General features: G+C 37.0%; 1 pseudogene across 1 annotated transcript in view; it reads right to left on the reverse strand.

The window, feature by feature from the left end:
* The window catches only part of LOC143250338 (neural-cadherin-like), a 393,110-nt pseudogene that overhangs the window by 51,716 nt on the left and 321,716 nt on the right, over positions 1-19,678 (reverse strand). The window contains exons 14-15 of the transcript XR_013028146.1: positions 10,433-10,548; positions 2,856-3,020 (exon numbers count right to left, since the gene is read on the reverse strand). The product of XR_013028146.1 is annotated as a neural-cadherin-like (transcript). The remainder of the gene's footprint in view (positions 1-2,855; positions 3,021-10,432; positions 10,549-19,678) is intronic.

A 19,678-nucleotide genomic window follows, 5' to 3' on the forward strand; every position in this document is an offset into this window, starting at 1 on the left:
ACGACTCCTTCTAGTCTCACATTGCAAAATTAGGGACGACTAGCGCAGATAGCCCTTGTGTAGCTTTGCCCGAAATTCAAAACAAACCAAACTCTCGTCCGTTTATCGCTTGAAAATTAAGGATAGCTAGCGAAGATAACCAATCTAGTAACTCTTCGCTAAATTCCATAAACCAATAAAAAAGTTTTACAAAAATAGAAAAGTTCAAATGCAAACTAAAAGACTATATCACCGTCGTTTTAGGTTAAAATTAATAAAAATTACATGGGAAAATAACTTATGCCGTCATCAGCCATACGATGATTAAATCAGGTATCAATCTACTTTTCTTTTTTGTTCTTTCCAAGATATCTTGAAGTCGATTAAGTGAATAACACGCTTTATTAACTGATGAGCATAAGTTCTTTCACTGAACATGCTCTTCCAAGTGTAATTTCTCTTGAAGAATAAGAAACAGTCAACCAGCAGCACGAACACTGACTGTCCTTCAGTCACGGTCCAGTGGTTAGAGCGCACGACTCGGAACCTGCTGGACGCGGGTTCAAATCTCTCTCACAGAACAGGTTCGCCCATTCAGTCGTGGGGGCGTTATAAATTACGGTTAATCCCTTTATTCGAATGTAAAAAATTAGCCCAAGAGTTGGCGATGGGTGGTAATGACTAGTTCCCTTTTCTCTTGTCTTACACTGCTAAATTAGAGCTTCCTGTCAGCATATAAGAGGCAAGGCAAATATGAGTTTGTTTAATGTACTTATTTTACTGTGGTAACTACAAGAAACTTGCAGATTTAATTTTGACTGGATAAATATAAGTCAATATAAACAGAATGTTTAAAAGTAAGGCGCTACCATTTTCAAGTGTTCTATATTTTGATCATTATTCGTTGATTGTAATGCCAGATCATATTTACAATTTTTTGTGCGAAAATACTGAATTAATCGGTTGTTCATTAACTAGCAGTTCCCAATATAAAAAGATCTTTCGATTACGTTTCTAAATTACCAGTTTAAGAAAAAGATACCAAATAACCAGTATCTTTTATTTAATGCATATACAACTACGTTTTTACGATTTACCGATATCAGATATCTGAATTTCTATTCACAATAGGTATATCTAATTTGTGATAATCAAATGATGTTTTAAAAAATGATTTTCACACAACTTCCAACCTAAGAGCATTCCTGTTTGAACCACCTGAAATAACGATTGGAGAGAGCTTGTTTGAACAACACTTCTAAAACCCGACATCCATCAAGTGTTTGTTATATATAAAAGTCGAAAAAAAAAAAGTTTGAAAAAAACAACAACAACTGCACATGCGCAAAAAAAAAATCGGGAAGAAAAGTTTAAAAAAAACAACTGCACATGCGCAAGGTTCAAAAGTAACAAAAACTATGCAGTTCAACCATACATTACATAAATTATCATGCGATTTTTACTATTATTATTTTGTGGAATATCGCTCAAACATAACTGAAGGAATTCTATCCTAGCCGACTCTAATTTTGAAGTGATAGAATAAAAGAAAGGCAACTAGTCAATACCGTCTAAATAAACTCGTAGACTATTCTACTATAATGCACCCATAGCCCCAAAATACAGTAGCGAGTTTTTTTTGTTGTTTTTTTTATCGACGGCTACACAAGGTACAAAAGTTCGGATGAGCTTAGAATTAAGATGGAGAGACAGGAGGTGAGTAGAAACTTGGGTGCAAGTCACAGATAAGTTAAAAAAAATGTGCTATATATGACTTATTAAGCTGCAGGAACTGTCAAACAGACTGACTGGATCTTGTCCATCCTGACTAAACCGTCGCTACTCATCTGCGATGGCAACGAGACGCGAACCAGGGAACCTGGAATCCACATTTCGGCACGCAAATTACTGGGCCCTATTCGGCTCACCACTAAGCGAAAAATAAAAATTAAATACTAAAAGGTATGTAATCTTTCTAAGATATCCTGCACTTACAATCATGTTTTTGTCAAATATCCTGCAGTTCAAAGGTATCAGAAATAAAATATGTATAGCTACATGTTGTATTTCATGTAAACAAACCTTCAATAATGTTCTATTGTAAATAACCTATAAAGTCATTCGTGTTACTTGCTGTAAAATGATAAGCAAAGATGAAGCGAAACAAAACAAAGAACAAACAGACATATCTAATAAAACAAGGACACAAAAAAACGTCATTTGGAAACCAGTCAACTAATAAAAATCTTTTCACAGAATCTCTTCTTTTCTTATTTGAATCAGTATATTATATCGCATGTAAATAGAATATATATTTGGTAACATATAGAAGGCCTAGCGTGGATTACCAATCACGTTTATGAATTTTCACGCATTTCAAGTAAATTAGTTCTTTTCTGTATCTGTAACAGAAATCACACTGACTTTTGTTTCGAATGCCGGTTTTGCATTTTAAAGTGAGTTTTTTCGATACAAACAAATGGATGTCTGACATCTGACAACGTTAACAATACAAGTGGACCTAACAACCACGATGTACAAGTTTGTTTGTTTGTTTTTGAATTTCGCACAAAGTTACTCGAGGGCCATCTGTGCTAGCCGTCCCTAATTTAACAGCATACAACTTGAGGGGAGGCAGCTAGTCATCACCACCCACCGCCAACTCTTGGGCTACTCTTTCACCAACGAATAGTGGGATTGGTCGTAACATTATAACGCTCCCACAGCTGAAAGGGCGAGCATGTTTGGCGCGACGAGGATGCGAACCCGCGACCCTCAGATTACGAGTCGCACGCCTTAACACGCTTGGCCATGCCGGGCCCGATGTACAAGAACAGAGGTATTTATCATTAAAAGGACAGTCAATACAAACTTACCTGTAGTACTCGCTTGGGTAAATTCCGGTTATCTTCCTCAATAATCTGTGTCTCGTAGGTGGATCGATCGAAAACGGGCGGGTTATCGTTCACGTCCTTAATACGGATAACCACCGTCGTGTAGTTCTCGTTAAGGTTGTCTGAAGCTACCAAGCGCAATTTGTACTAAACAACAAAAATCAAACATCGTTAAACGAGCACCGAACATTAAAACTCCACTGACCTTAGCCTAAGGTTCTATAATCTATACAAAACAAACAAATATATTTATTAATTGCAAACAACAACGAAAAAAAACATATTTTTAACACGTTCCTTGTATTAAAAAATGGTGAACCTAAATCTTCTGACAGGTGTATAGCCGCCCCTCTTCCTATTACCTCACGACAAGAATGAAGATTTATAATACTGAAAGCCAAGTGCGTTACTTGTAGTTAACACAGTACAAATAGCACGTTGTGTAACTTTGTGTTTAACTACAAACAAAGCCCGCTCAGGTGGGTTCAGGCGTTGGACTCGTAATCTGAGGGTCGCGGGTTCGAATCCCGTCGCACCAAACACGCTCACCCTTTCAGCCGTGGGGGCGTTATAATGTGATGGTCATTCCCACTTGGTAAAAGAGTAGTCCAAGAGTTGGCGGTGGGTGGTGTTGACTAGCTACCTTCCCTCTAGTCTTACACTGCTAAATTAAGGACGGATAGCGCAGATAGCCTTCGTGTAGCTTTGAGCGAAAATAGAAAAACAAAATAAAAACAAACAAACTGATAGGCGTCAACAACATATAGCAGAAAAACCAGAATTTATAACTTCTAACAACATTTAAGGTGGTATTTTTTTACCATTTCATGCTCACATCAAACATGCTCGCTCTTTTAGCCGCGGGGGCGTCATAATGAAACGGTCAATTTCACTATTCGTTGAGAAAAGGGTAGCCGAAGAGTTGGTGGTGACGACTAGTTGATTTTCTTCTAGTCTTACATTATTAAATTAGGGCCGGCTAGCGGAGATAGCCCACGTGTAGCTTTGCACGAAATTCTGAACAAACAAACAGTAACTCCACTAAGATAACAATTGGAATGCCCACGGTGGCACAGCGGTATCTCTGTGGGCTTACGCTTTGTTTGGTTGTTGTTGTTTTTTTAATTTGCGCAAAGCTACACGAGGGCTATCTGTGCTAGCCGTCCCTAATTTAGCAGTATAAGACTAGAGGGAAGGCAGCTAGTCATTACCACCCACCGCCAACTCTTGGGCTATTCTTTTTACCAACAATTAATAGTATTGACTATCACATTATAACGCCCCCATGGTTGAAAGGGCGAGCATGTTTGGTGCGACGAGGAATCGAACCCGCGGCTCTCAGATTACGAGTCACACGCCTTAATCCATCTGGCCATGCCGGGCCACGGGCTTACAACGCTATAAATATATTTTCGATACACGTGATGGGCAGCGCAAAGATAGTCCATTGTACAGCTTTGAGCTCAGTTACAAATAAATAAACAATGGGAATTCTAAAAGAATTCTCCCACTGATTTAAGTGTGTTTACAATAGTTATTAAATAATTGTAAAGTATCACACAAGTTAAACACATACAAAATTTATGAAAATAATAACAGGATTTTTACATGTCCTCTAATTAATAAAAGTTGAAAATAAACAATTTTGAAAAGGGATTAATTTATTTTTTGGCTAAAACATAGAACGAAATTAATCAGTGATGACGAGAAACCCACTTGTTGAGAAATTTATATGCAAAAACGGCTCGTTTGGGCTGAGAAAACACTTTACATAGAGGTTTGTGAACCTGACGATGACCGAAGAAGGTCGAAACGTTGTTCGCTCTTCTATGTAAAGTGTTTTCTCAGCCCAAACGAGCCCTTTTTGCATATAAATAGAACGAAATTAGTGAAAATAAACTTTAAAATAACAGTATATAATCTAAACCAATGACACAAATAAAATAAAGCAGCCATAACTTCTATGTGAATTATGATAATGTGGAAACAATGAAACATATACAGCCTCAAACAGAATGTCGCGAATATAGATTGATACCAGAATTAGTTTTTCCACGTGCACGTTATGTGCACGTCATACTGATTTTGTTTAATACCGATAGTAGTTACGTTTCCATTAGTGTTTCCTACAAAACACAAGGTATTCCTTCGGGTCAAAACGTACCAGTTGGTTGACAGAGATGCTCGTTTCTTATATTGACTATCAGTTGGTTAATAGAGATTTACTTTATTGTACTGAATACCAGTTAGTCAAGAGAGATTTGATTTTTTGTACTGACTACCAGTTGGTCAAGAGAGATTTGATTTTTTGTACTGACTAACAGTTGGTCAAGAGAGATTTGATTTCTTGTACTGACTACCAGTTGGTCAAGAGAGATTTGATTTTTTGTACTGACTAACAGTTGGTCAAGAGAGATTTGATTTTTTGTACTGACTACCAGTTGGTCAAGAGAGATTTGATATTTGTACTGACTACCAGTTGGTCGAGAGAGATTTGTTTTTTTTTGTACTGACTAACAGTTGGTCAAGAGAAATTTGATTTTTTGTACTGACTAACAGTTGGTCAAGAGATATTTGATTTTTTGTACTGACTAACAGTTGGTCAAGAGAGATTTGATTTTTTTATACTGACTACATTTGGTTAACATAGATGTTTTTTATATATATTAAGTACCATTTGGTTAATACAGACGTTTTTATACATATTAAGTACCATTTGGTTAATACAGACGTTTTTATACATATTAAGTACCATTTGGTTAATACAGACGTTTTTATATATATTAAGCACCATTTGGTTAATACAGACGTTTTTATACATATTAAGTACCATTTGGTTAATACAGACGTTTTTATACATGTTAAGTACCATTTGGTTAATACAGACGTTTTTATATATACTAGGTACCATTTGGTTAATACAGACGTTTTTATATATACTAGGTACCATTTGGTTAATACAGACGTTTTTATATATACTAGGTACCATTTGGTTAATACAGACGTTTATATATATATTAAGTACCATTTGGTTAATACAGACGTTTTTATATATACTAGGTACCATTTGGTTAATACAGACGTTTTTATATATACTAGGTACCATTTGGTTAATACAGACGTTTTTATACATACTAGGTACCATTTGGTTAATACAGACGTTTTTATATATATTAAGTACCATTTGGTTAACATATTTTTTTTATATATACTAGGTACCATTTGGTTAACATATTTTTTATATATACTAGGTATCATTTGGTTAACATATTTTTTATATATACTAGGTACCATTTGGTTAACATATTTTTTATATATATTAAGTACCATTTGGTTAACATATTTTTTCAGTTGGTTAACAGTTTTTTTCTTTCACTGCCTAGTAAATAAATACGCATTTTCTTATAACAGGTTAACAGAACTTTATACGAGTTAATAATAAAGGTACATTTTCATATTAACCAATTGATTAATATTAACTTTTTACCATAGCAAATTATCTACACTGAGTTTTAGAGGTTGATAAAAGGCGGATTTAGACATGCTGAGGCCTTTTAGCTGCGTTTAGCATGAGGCCTTCCTTCAGATAAGAAAATAAACAAAATAACATTTTGAGGCCTCCTTGTAGGGTGAGGCCTGAAGGTATAGTTTTTCTACCTTGAGACAAAATCCACCAGTAAAAGTTGCTAGCAACCTAATAAAACAGTTTTAGGGCCTTATTGCATTGTTATAATCCATTTCGCCACGTCCGATGACTTGACCAGTTTCATTATTTGTCTAATTGAGGTAAGCGACAGTTAAACGTGTTCGTGGTGGAACTGAGCTTGAACACGTGCGACTTGTGTTGCTTTTCTATGTTGAGATTATTCTTGATCGAGCTGTTTATGTTGTCTGGGGTACAGTGGGCAGCTTTTGCCAACGAGCTTTGCGTTCATAAATTCTCACCCGTTACAAGACGACGAACACTGGTTAGCACGGCTTGTTCCACATCCCTTTCTGGGTGGTTCTAGTGCTCCATGGTAATCTATAACCCTTTGTTTTTCAATGTAAAAACAGAAGAGAAGTACACATCTTTATAAGTTGTGTGTATCATAACTTGTTGTTTACACACTCAATCTTCTCTGGAGTCACACATCTTATGAAAGCCATACGGTGTCAAAACGTAGTTATTAAACATGTTCCATAGCGATGTTTTCAGCTGCGCAGCGTTGTTTTTATACGAATCTCTTGATAAAGGTGTCTTTCCATACCGTGTAGTTATCAGAGATGTTTTTATATTAACTGGTTAATAAAGGTGTATTTTATCACTGGTCAATTAAGAGAGGTGTGTTTTCATGGAGGACAATTAACAAACGCTAGTTTGTTTGTTTAGAACTAATTACAAAGCTACGCAATGAACTACAATGGAGCGCCGTTAAGCCGCGGTATTTGGGTGGTCAACCTGCTTAACCGCGGCTTAAACCTTTGTGACTGAAAAGCCGAAGTCGCCAACAGCTCCGCCGAGGAGCCTCATCCGGGCTATTGCGTGATCATTATATCGGATTATCGAATTAAAAATAATACTTTAATTATTGATCACTTTTTTCACGGATTTACCGCGGAATAACTTTAATGTATGGAGAGGTGTGATTCGGTAACAATGGCGGCCTCCATAAAGCTGACATAGAGAGCGGATAAGGTAGATTAACGGTCGATTTCTATTGTAATACATTTTATTTATTTCCCAAATTAAAGCAAATCCTTTTTAAATATCCCCTTGCAGTTATAAAGCCAGGATTAAATTCGTAAGCCGCGTTTTTACACGTTCTTAAATTAGCGGTGAGCCGCGATAATCCTCGCTCACAATACTTGCTACAGCGGCTTAAGCGATTTCGCGGTTTAATGGTCCGCGGCTTAATGGCGCTCCACTGTATCTGTGCTTTGCCCACCATGGCTATCGAAACCCGGGTTCTTGAAGGTGTCAGTTGGCAGACATACCGCTGTGCCACTGGGGGACTTAAGAAACTCGTTTTCTTTAGCGCAGAGCAGACACGTATGATAATTTTCCAGTGTCTGCTAAGACTAGTGTCGTGTCTTTTTAAACTAGTTAGTGTATAGTAGTTATTTTTTACATTTAAAAGTTAAGAGAATAATGTTAAACTCACCTGTTAACACAGACGTACATATTTAGTGGCTGGTTTAAATTATTATATTTCAGAGATTTTAACAGAAATTGTTTCATTCGGACTAAAAAAAAGTGTTTTACTCTGAAGAGTTGACACAAGAATGATTGTATACCAGCCGGTGAACAAAGGTTTCGTTTGTTTTGAATTTTACGCAAAGCTACAAGACAGCTATCTGCGTTAAATCACCCAAGTTGTGCAATGAAAAGACCAAAAGGAAGGAAGCTAGTCATCACCAACCACCGTCAATTCCTTTACCAACGAATAATGTGATTGACTGTCACATTATAACGCATCATAGGCTGAAAGAGCAGCAAGCATGTTTAGTGGGATGTGGATTTCGAACCCGCGATTCTCAGAGTGGGAGTCGAGGGCCTTAGCCATCTGACCATGTTGGACCTCGGCTTTCCTCATTAGAATGATATCCATCTATGATTAAGATATAGAACTCTTTCAGAACCACGTACAGAGCCGTTCAAAAGTGGTCTGGCATGGTCAGGTGATTAAGGCACTCGATTCGTAATCTGAGGGTCGCGGGTTCGATTCCCCGTCACACCAAACATGCTCACCCTTTCAGCCGTGGGGGAGTTATAATGTGACGGTCAATTCCACTATTCGTTGATAAAAGAGTAACCCAAGAGTTGGCGGTGGGTGGTGATGACTAACTGCCTTCCTTCTAGTCTTACATTGCTAAATTAGGGATGGCTAGCGCAGATAGCCCTCGAGCAGCTTTGCGAGAAATTCGAACCAAACCAAACCATTCAAACGTAGATGTATTACCAGATAATTCTATTAAAATAATTTCATTTTCGGACACCCTTGTGTTATACTATTCGAAACCGAGCAGAACAGCGATTATTTGATTTGGTAATCCGCAGGGATCGATCCCTGAATTTAATTTCATAATCCCACGGGCTTGCCACTGAGTCGTCGTAGGGGAGGGAACAACGACGTAATGAACGACCAATAACAATTCAGCAAAATCGCTAACGGCTAGAAACTAATTTCACTCTTCATCCTTGTTTTGAATTTTTTAAAATGTTTCCGCCATTACAAATATTAAAATATCGATTAGAACTTTAGATTTTGAACGTTTACGTGTTAATAAAAAAAATCAGATTTTTCCAGAAATTGGCATTTAACTGTGTCACTTTTCCTTATTTGTCTTCAAAGATAGAGACAGAGAAATGAGAATAAAATGTTTATGGTGTCTTCCGTAACAGAATTTACTTTGTTCTGATTTAAGCCTCTTACCTTCCACCCGATTATGTAGACTGGTGTGTACTGACACTCGTGTGATAATCCTACACAACTACATTTGTTATAATCACTATAATATATCCCAATTTCAAGTTTAAGTTCTATGCTAGAAAGTGAGAAACAAAAATCGCCAGATATTGTCTCAAATATATTCTATTCTAATGCATATAGATAAAGTTAAATTTATTGTTTAATAATACAGAAAGGCAAATATAAATAATGAAATTAAAAACAACAACAAAATCGTTTTTTCTTCCTTTTATTTATTACTTTAGAACATTTCGAACGATAAAATCATTTAATTTTTTTTTTTTTTGCCCAATAGCATATTAGTCTGTGATTGAATCAGCGTGTTGTCTTCGACAGATGCGGTTATCTGCAGGTGACACGTGAGTAGCAGTTTGTATCTCACATTCTTTTAGAAGATGTAATATTTTAATCCAATAAAACATTTATTATATAGTTTAAATTTAATATTAGTTTTGTAAGTGAATTTTACAATAGCGTCTCCTAAGATGTTTACCCTAAAACATTATATTTTCCGGTGGAACGTACGAGGGGTGACGTAATTATGGTAGACGTATAATATAATCAGTTAGTTTGTTTTTTGAATTTCGCACAAGGGCTATCTGTGCTAGCTGTCCCTAATTTAGCAGTGTAATACTAGAGGGAAGGTATCTAGTCATCACCACCCACCGCCAACTCTTGGGCTACTCTTTTACCAACGAATAGTAGGATTGACCGTCACTTATAACACCCCTACGGTTGAAAGGGCGAGCATGTTTGGTGCGACGGGGATTCGAACCTGTGACCCTCAGATTATGAGTCGAACGCCTTAACCTCCGGGCCATAAATGTTAGAATCTCCATGTTTGTTTTATTTTATCTCTTACCTGAAATTTTGTAATTATAATATTAAATATACAACTTGACGTTAGTAAACCGACTTCTTTTTTCTTCGTTTAATACACTGGTTAATAATTTCATGTTGTGAGCTGCAGAGAGATTAACACCTTCTGATGTTTAAAGTAACTTGAGATTCAAAAGGTAAGTGTAATTTAGTCATTTTTTTCTCTCGAATTAGAAAACATTTCATTTCTTTTTTTTTTAATACGAAACAACTACAACAGCAACTTACTTTTTGCCTCGTCTCGTAGTCTAAAGGCCCAGCAACGTAGATAGCACCCGTTTCATTTTTCACTGCAAAAGCACCCCCTATATTTCCTTGCGTGATTTCATATCGGATTCGAGAAGCTGTAAAAAAAAAAAAAAAAGGTTAGTTATAATACACAGAGTCGATGATGTTTTTATACTTATCAGCGGTTTTTGCTAAAAATAAGATGGGGAAACTTCGTTTCGACAAATATGGATACATATTCTAATTGGTTGAACAAAATGACCACAGCCTTAATATTGACTGTTGGTTAGTTAGTGAGATGTTTTCAGGTGTACTGATTTCCAACACACAAGAGCAACATCCGCTCAAGCTTGAGGACTTGTAGAATACGTTTTTCGGAGTTTAAATGAATGGTTAACATTAGTGAATTGTGTATATTAACCCTAATGAAGCCGCAAAGGCGAAACGTTCGTTAAAATAATAATAAAAACAACAACTTTAGTTTATACATAATTGGAGTATAAAGATTTTTCTTTTATAAAACTTTTAATAAAGGAATTGAACCCTAATTTTGAACTAAATTACAAAAGAGTTTATTTTAACATCTACATACATTAGTATAAGGAATTCTCCACTCCTTCTTCTGTGGGACTAAATTACAAAACAGTTTATTTTAACATCTACCTACATTAGTATAAGGAATTCTCCACTCCCTCTTCTGTGGGACTAAATTACAAAACAGTTTATTTTAACATCTACATACATTAGTATAAGGAATTCTCCACTCCCTCTTCTGTGGGACTAAATTACGAAACAGTTTATTTTAACATCTACCTACATTAGTATAAGGAATTCTCCACTCCTTCTTCTGTGGGACTAAATTACAAAACAGTTTATTTTAACATCTACATACATTAGTATAAGGAATTCTGCACTCCCTCTTCTGTGGGAAAGTCCAATAATACAAAAAAAAAATAAAAAATTGTCTATGTACAAAAATAAGGTCATTGCTCTTCAAAGTCATCAGTTTTGAAGCAATACATTCACCACGTGCACCAAACATGCAAAAACACAAAAAAGGTTGAAATTTTGTTGAATAAAATATTTTCATCTTTTTAATCTTGAAAAGAAAAGAAACTCTTGGCATTTTTGACATATCACAACAGCAAGAAAAGTTCAAACTCTGTAGGTCATACTTGAAGCTCATGAAATGTTTTTTTTTAAGGATATATATTTGAAGGGTTGGGTGTTGTATTTATCTGTGGGGTTTCGTATTTATATTTGTCGGTAGATAATTTGATCCACCTTTTGAATAACGAATTCTGTTGTAGAGATTTTTAAATTTATCTTTGGAGAATAAATTACTTTAGTTCACGAAACGCTAGTGAACCAAGAACTATATATTTATATATATATATTTGTATGTATGTGGGGAATATAGGTTACACGTATGGCAGGGTTCAAATAATAGATAACTCATCCTGAAAACACGTTGTTGCTAAAGTTGCGAACACAGTGCAACACTCATAGCAATCTTCTATATATCTATATATATATATACATATATGTATATATACACACACGCATCTAAATCTATTAAGTCCAATTTCGTTAGGCCTAACATTAATTAAACCTCTATTAGTTAAGGAGATGAATGAACCCCGCAAGCTGTGTTTTTTGTTTTTCTTGCCTTAATTTAGTTATGGGTAAACTTTAATGTAGTTAATACTATCTATATAAATAAAATAGTACCACCTGTTGTCTGTCCATGTAACTACTTCGCAGTGTGTAAATGGATCTTTACAAAAATTGATAAAAGGTTAATTGGGCCCGTACGGAAATACATGCACACCTGCCGTTTCACGTTTTGTATTTTGCAGTTTTTATGGGCGTTTTTTACAACTACATATGAGGAAAGCAACTTTTCATGTCATAATATAACCTTTAATTAATCATGAATTTACATAACTTCCACCTTGGGAAGGGTTACTCTAGCTAGTCAATAAATAAAGTTATAGTGTCCATTCATGTCCTAATGTTAGACCTTTAAAAAAAGTTTTAATAAGTTTTTAATATGTTGCTGTAGAAAATGTCTACTAAAGTATATTTACACACCCTGTTTGTTTACACCTATTGAAATGAATTGGACGCACATGCATGTTTAGATAGTAGAAGAAGTGCGTATTTTCAGAATAAATTAAAACTGACTCAGCATGGCCAGGTGATTAAGTCACTCGACTCGTAATCCGAGGGTCGCGGATTCGAATCCCTGTTACACCAAACATGTTCGCCCTTTCAGCCGTGAGAACGTTACAATGTGACCATCAATCCCACTATTCATTGGTAAAAGAGCTGGCTGTCGGTGGTGATGACTAGTCTTACACTGCTAAAGTAGGGAGGGCTAGCGGAGATATTCCTCATGCAGCTTTGCGCGAAATTCAAAACAAACAAACCGAAATCCAGAGCTCTACTTGGAGGAAGAGGTCTAGTTCACCTGACTCTCCTGGGTATTTAACATCACTACCCAAATACCAACACAGAGGAAGCGAAGCTCTATTGCAGTAAACCTGACCCTCCTGGGTAGATAAACATCAACACCCAAATACAGAGAGAGAGAGCTCTACTACAGTACCTCTCTCTCCATTTAGGCTCGTTCCCCTCGAATTCTACAGGCGAGTTGGATATCTTTCGGAATGATGGTCACCCTCTTTGCGTGAATGGTACACAGGTTAGTGTCTTCGAAAAGACCCACCAAGTATGCCTCACTGGCCTCCTGAAGAGCCATGACGGCAGAGCTCTGGAATCTCAGGTAAGTCTTGAAGTCCTAGCAATTTCTCTCACCAGTCTCTGGGAAAGGTAATTTTCGAACGAGCAGCTCAGTTGACTTCTGCTATCGACGGATTTCACGGAGGGCTACAGTTCCTGGCCTGTAACGATAAGGTTTCTTTACACCTCCTGTGGGTGGAGCAGCTTTAGTGACCAGTTGTTTTCTTGGTGCTCTTCCGCACGTGGATTTTCTTGCAGTTTGTTTCGTACGAGCCACAATTTAGATTTTTTTCCGCGCTGTATCACAATATAGTACCACACTCTACAACTTCTGTGTTGTGAATGATCAGCGCTATACCACAATATAGTACCACACTCTACAACTTCTGTGTTGTGAATGATCAGCGCTATATCACAATATAGTACCACACTCTACAACTTCTGTGTTGCGAATGATCATCGTTCGTGTGATAGTTTACTATAACTACACTATATCTTCTATACTCAATGCCAGGCTTTACCATACAAATAAACTTAGATATAACGTGATAAAGAGGTTAACGAAACCTGACTCTCCTGGGTCGTCAATACCCAAATATCCATACAGAGAGAGAGAGAGAGCTCTACTACACACACGCTGGGTCAATATACACCCACGATGTTTATGAACCTTTTAGTTTTATTTTTAACGAATAGGAAGAAAGGGGAACCTTCAAGTTTTTATAAAGAGAGAAACAAAACTCAACAAAACAAAAACGAATCGATTTCGAAGTTTTATTTTCATCTCTGCAGTATCAACAGTTCCAGAAAGTGCTTTGTAAATTCGAACACGTACGTATAGAAAATAAATTTAACTATAGAAGATCAGTAGTAACTGTATAAGATTCAAATCTAGTTTTAACTCCATCGAATAAAATAACCAACTAATCAAAGAAACACGCCTCCAAAAAAAAAATCCTTTATCTTTTATTCGAAGCCACCACATTTCAAAATTTAATCAATACCTTAGCTTATAATAATCCTTCAGAAAAGAATACTATAGCACTGGTCTAACTTCAGTGGAAAAGGAAAACAAAACAACAACAATAAAAGCTCACCAATTCTTTACTAGATGCTAAAGAGACTTTGCAATTATATAGGATTCAAAAATTATTTATGAAACAAGTTGTCGGATGTTAATTCACAAATGTTCTCGTACTAACCTTTGGAGCCTTGTGATATAGGTATCATTTCTCTCTTAAGTCAGTGAGTGTATGACAATCACGTACATCACGATACGTTCGTACTTTAGGCGGAAAGAATGTCGTAGTTCCAAGATATATTTAAGAACGTCAAGATATTTGTGAATAGGCAGAAACATTTAATGATTGAAAGAGTTTAGTGGGAATATATTTAGTTTCACTGATACATCGTCAGAATAGTAATTGATGACAATTATTATGAAGGTTATTTTGTTGAGCCCTGGAACAAAAGTTAAACTACTGAGTATTTGTTTGTTTTTGAATTTCGTGCAAAGCTACAGGAGGGATAATCTGCGCTAACCGTACCTTATTTAACAGTATAAGACTAGAGAGAAGCAGCTAGTCGTCACCACTCGCCGCCAACTCTTGGGGCAGTTTGGTGTGACGGGAATTCGAACCCGTGATCCTGAGATTTCGAGTAGAGCGTCCTGACCACTTGACCAGAACTGCTGAATATTTGGTAACTAAAATAAAGTTAGAGATAAAGACACGATTCAGAGATGATTGCAAAAACGTGCAAGACGTGATTCAGATATCGTATGATCCAACCTTATATTTTATACTTTAAGATTTAATAATTAAATATCTAAAGAAATACAACCACGCAGTTTGTAGCCCAACTCAAACAGCTTTTAATGTGACGTTTGTGTGTGTATTTTTACACTCCTGTGAGTATGTGTGTTTTCTTATAGCAAAGCCACATTGGGCTATCTGCTGAGTCCACCGAGGGTAATCGAACCCCTGATTTTAGCGTTATATCGCTGTACTAGCGTGGGTCTCTTCTTTGCGTAGTGTTAACCTATAAAATAGCTACTATGCAAGAAAAAGCTTAATGCAGAGTAAGTCAACTCCGTGGCTATTGTGTTCATCAGACATAACTGCATTAGACTTGTTAACATATAAAATAGCTACTAGCAAGAAAAGGCTTAATGCAGAGTAAGTCAACTCCGTGGCTATTGTGTTCATCAGACATTACTGCATTAGACTTCTTTCTTTGGGGGTACGTTAAGGACATCATGTATTGCACACCTATAACAAACATCACAGAACTGAAGATTAGAAGAACAGCTGATTTCGCTACTGTAACTGTGGCCATGCAAACGTGGATTGAAACCAAACACCGGTTAAACGTACTGATAGCCACGAATAGTACATAAGCAGAAGTCTACAATAAAAACCTGTTTAAGTTAAGATACAAGAAATTGAAAACTACATGGTTGTATTTCTTTAGTTATTTAATTTTAAAATAAGAAAGATAATTTTGGATAACCCTGCATAATATACATTATATTTCTATAGTGTTGTACATGGTCAGGTGGTTAAGGCACTCGACTCGTAATCTGAGGGTCGCGGGTTCGAATCTCCGTCATATCAAACATGCTCGCTCTTTCAGCCGTGCAGGCGTTATAATGTGACAGTCAATCTCACTATTCGTTGGTAAAAGAGTAGCCCAAGAGTTGGCAGTGGGTGGTGATGACTAGCTGCCTTACCTCTAGTCTTACACTGCTAAATTAGGGACGGCTAGCGCAGATAGCCCTCGTGTAGTTTAGCGAAATTTAAACTAAACCAAACATAGTAACTGTATAACATTTCATGCTGCAATGTTCTAGAATCTGGATAACATAAAATAATATACATAAAATATAATACGACAGTAAGAGGAATGTTTTATATTTCATTCAGTAGAGGACGTTAAATATGTATACTCAAAACCATGCTTCGTGTTAACAGCAAATTTTAACTTTTTATTTATCGTAACAAGTAAGCTACATTGGTTCTTCGGGATTTTTTACAGATATTAACGTGGAAATACGGTTATATTCATGATTAAGCAACCCTTAGATATTAAATTATTACAAAGATGATTTTAAGTGATGTATCCTTTATGCAAACTATCCGTTCGAATCTTATTCGAATTAGATTGCTTAGTGGTTAGGGAGCTCGATTTCCATTGTGCGGATCGCGTGTTCGAGTCCCATCACTGAACATGTTCGCCTTTTCAGCTGGGGGCATGTTATAAAGTGACACTAATTCCTACTATCTGATGAAAATATTAAGTATTTACAAAATTTGGCGCTGGGTGGTGCTGATTAGCTGCCTTCTCTCTCTTGTCGTTACTGAATTAGGGATGGCTAGAGCGGAAAGCCCTCCAGTAGCTTTGCGCGAAATTCAACAAACAAATAATTGAAATAAACTGCAATCGATAAGACGTTGCCACATATCATACACAAACTACACTATACACACGGATTTAGCTTCTCAAATCCGGATCACTCTCTTCATTTTGATCTGGGAAGCGCTGAAAGATTAAATAAAGACGCCCTCTATGGGAAAACTTATCTGTGATTTAATATTTTCATGCATAATGCCTGACTGATTTTCGATTTTTCTTTTCTTTTTATTCAAACAGTTGGGCTTCCTTTGAAACAGTAACAATTCTGGTTTGTTTGTTTGTTTTGAAATTTCGCACAAAGCTACTCGAGGGCTATCTGTGCTAGCCGTCCCTAATTTAGCAGTGTAAGACTAGAGGGAAGGCAGCTAGTCATCACCACCCACCGCCAACTCTTGGGCTACTCTTTTATTAACTAATAGTGGGATTGACCGTCACTTATACACCCCCACGGCTGAGAGGGCGAGCATGTTTAGCGCGACGCGGGCGCGAACCCGCGACCCTCGGATAACAAGTCGTATGCCTTACGCGCTTGGCCATGCCAGGCCAACAATTCTGGTAACAATGAAAAAAAAAATATATTTATAGACCTATAAGATAATACTCGACGAAAACATTTTGTTACATAAATTAGGCCTAATTTTTAAGGCTTTTGCATATAGCTTTAAATTAGCTATATTTTTGAAACACTTTTAAGCCTAATCAATAAGTAACTGCATTGATTCGTCAGCTAATTAACTTCAGTTAATGAAGTTTCGACCCATTTATTTGACAAGCTACCGCTAACTTATGTTTTCACGTTTTAACATAATCGAGTAACAGGATATTTGGTATTTTCAACCTGAAGGAGATCTACTGATAGGTCAGAGATCCAAAGGCCAAGCCTAGTTATCTATAGTTTAGAGCCGCTGGCCAGAGAAAAGGCACCCAAGCAGTAGCACAAGCCGCATATGTAGTTACTCTTAACTATTAACTCAAAGCTAAATCCGTGTACTCGCTCAACAACACAGTGGGATTTGAACTTAAGATCCTACATTCCGCACGAAGCAAGTGAAGAACAAAACACCACCTGGGATTTTTTAATTTACACAGAAACTCTAAAAAATATTCCAATCAGTAAAGAAGATAAAATTCAGATTTTTTATCACGATTTTGTTTGTTTGTTTGTTTGGGAATTTCGCACAAAGCTACTCGAGGGCTATCTGTGCTAGCCGTCCCTAATTTAGCAGTGTAAGACTAGAGGGAAGGCAGCTAGTCATCACCACCCACCGCCAACTCTTGGGCTACTCTTTTACCAACGAATAGTGGGATTGACCGTCACATTATACACCCCCACGGCTGGGAGGCCGAGCATGTTTAGCGCGACGCGGGCGCGAACCCGCGGATTACGAGTCGCACGCCTTACGCGCTTGGCCATGCCAGGCCTTTTTTTTATCACGAAACGGCTACGCTTTATCTGTAGGTTAGGTTTAACGTAAAAGTTTAGTTATTTATTTCTGAAGTAAAGACTTGGTTAAGTATCAATGTTTTTAGGTTTATTACAGAACAGTTATACACTGCTGGCCAAAGTCTTAAGGCTAATGAGCATAAAGAAAAAATATGCATTTTGCGTTGTTAGACTCAACCATTTATTTCAGTAGAGCTTCGAAAGATGAAAATAAAAAAAGGGAAAATAAAAATAAAAATTTCTAGCATTTAACAGGGAAAATGTGAACACTATAAAATTAGCCGAAATACTAGCTGGTTAAAAGTTTAAGACCATACTGAAACAAAGCGTCAATCGGTAAACACGTAACGAAATGTAGTTATTTGTGTTCATACATTAGCGTTGTCAACATCTCCCGCTGAAATATCCTGTGTTACATTGGGTAAAAGCATGACAAAGACTAAAAAGTTGACAGAGTTTGAACGTAGCAGAACTGTCGAGCTGCAAAATCAAGATCTCTCTCAACGTATCATCGCTGGTGAGATTGGGCGTAGTAACACTGCTGTTGTAAATTTCTTAAAAGATCCTGAGAGATACGGAACGAGAATTTTAAGTGATCAACCCAAGAAAATTTCGCCGGCGATGAACAGGATGATTCGATGGGTTGTCCGGCAAGACACTAGCCGATCGTCGAACCAGATAAAGGCCCTTACGGACGCACAATGCAGTTCAAGAACAATAAGACGGCATCTACGAGAAAAATGATTTAGAAACCGTAAACATCTTCAAAGGCCACGGAACTCCTTCCACACCACGGAACAGCTCGGTTAAGCTTTGCTGAGAAGCACCAAACATGAGACGTAAAAAAGTGGATGAAGATTTTGTTCTCTGATGAGAAAAAATTTAACCTGGATGGTCCAGATGGCTTCCAACGTTACTGCCACAATAAGGATATCCTACCGGAGACATTTTCTACACGACACAGTGATGGAGGTTCCATCATGATCTGGGGTGCTTTCTACTTCCATGGAACAATGGAGCTTCAGGTTATACAGAGACGTCAAACAGCAGCTTGCTACATTGGCATGTTGGAGAGAGCATCCCTTATTGACTGAAGGCCCTCGTTTGTGTGGAAATGACTGGATCTTTCAGCAGGACAACGTTGAAATCCACAATGCCCGCAGGACAAAGGACTTTTTCATGGCGAATAACGTGATTCTTTTGGACCATCCAGCGTGTTCGCCCTAACTGAAACACATTGAAAATGTTTGGGGGTGGATGGCAAGGGAAGTCTATAGAAATGGACGTAAATTCCAAACAGTGTATGATCTTCGTGAAGCCATCTTCACCACTTGGAATAACATTCCAGTCAGCCTTCTGCAAACGCTTATATCGACCATGCCAATGCAAATTTTTGCAGTTATTTGCAATGATAGCCGTGCAACTTACTACTGAGACCTCTTGTTGGGCATTTCCTACCCTGTTTAGGACTTCTTTTTGGTATGGTCTTAAACGTTTAACTAGTTGGTATTTAGGCTAATTTTCATAGTTTAATAGTGTTCACATTTTCCCTATTAAATGTTAAAAAAGTTTTAATTTTTATTTTCCATTTTCTTATTTTCATCTGTCGTAGCTCTACTCAAATAAGTGGTTGGGTCTAACAA

Source organism: Tachypleus tridentatus, chromosome 5, assembly GCF_004210375.1.
Source record: "Tachypleus tridentatus isolate NWPU-2018 chromosome 5, ASM421037v1, whole genome shotgun sequence".
NCBI classification, from domain to species: domain Eukaryota; kingdom Metazoa; phylum Arthropoda; class Merostomata; order Xiphosura; family Limulidae; genus Tachypleus; species Tachypleus tridentatus.